This window comes from Penaeus monodon, chromosome 33 (genome assembly GCF_015228065.2).
Source record: "Penaeus monodon isolate SGIC_2016 chromosome 33, NSTDA_Pmon_1, whole genome shotgun sequence".
In the NCBI taxonomy this organism is placed as follows: domain Eukaryota; kingdom Metazoa; phylum Arthropoda; class Malacostraca; order Decapoda; family Penaeidae; genus Penaeus; species Penaeus monodon.
In genome coordinates this window covers 23465010-23465247 of record NC_051418.1, presented here as the reverse complement: position 1 = coordinate 23465247, position 238 = coordinate 23465010, and the positions used below count along the sequence as shown (strand labels likewise).

The window sequence follows — 238 nt, the reverse complement described above, 5'->3', positions numbered from 1 at the left end:
ACGGGGAAAGTTTTGATGACGTAGCGTCAGGCGATTGGCTGATGCTTCTGTTATATCTGACACGGAATCGCCGATATTTCATTACATTTGCTTGGTTTCTCGGACAAGACTTGTGTATTGGACGACGACCGACATGTAGTACGAGAGGCTGAGGTGCAGCAGGGCAAATTTATACTGGAACCCTATCTATTTTATCTAGCAGTCGACATGGCAACCAGTGGTGTCTATGGTTCGTGCC

At 47.1% G+C, this 238-nt stretch overlaps 1 protein-coding gene across 1 annotated transcript in view; it reads left to right on the top strand.

Moving 5' to 3' along the window:
* Positions 1–238, top strand: part of LOC119594162 — an 11585-nt gene that overhangs the window by 3814 nt on the left and 7533 nt on the right. The gene's annotated exons all lie outside the window — the stretch shown is intronic.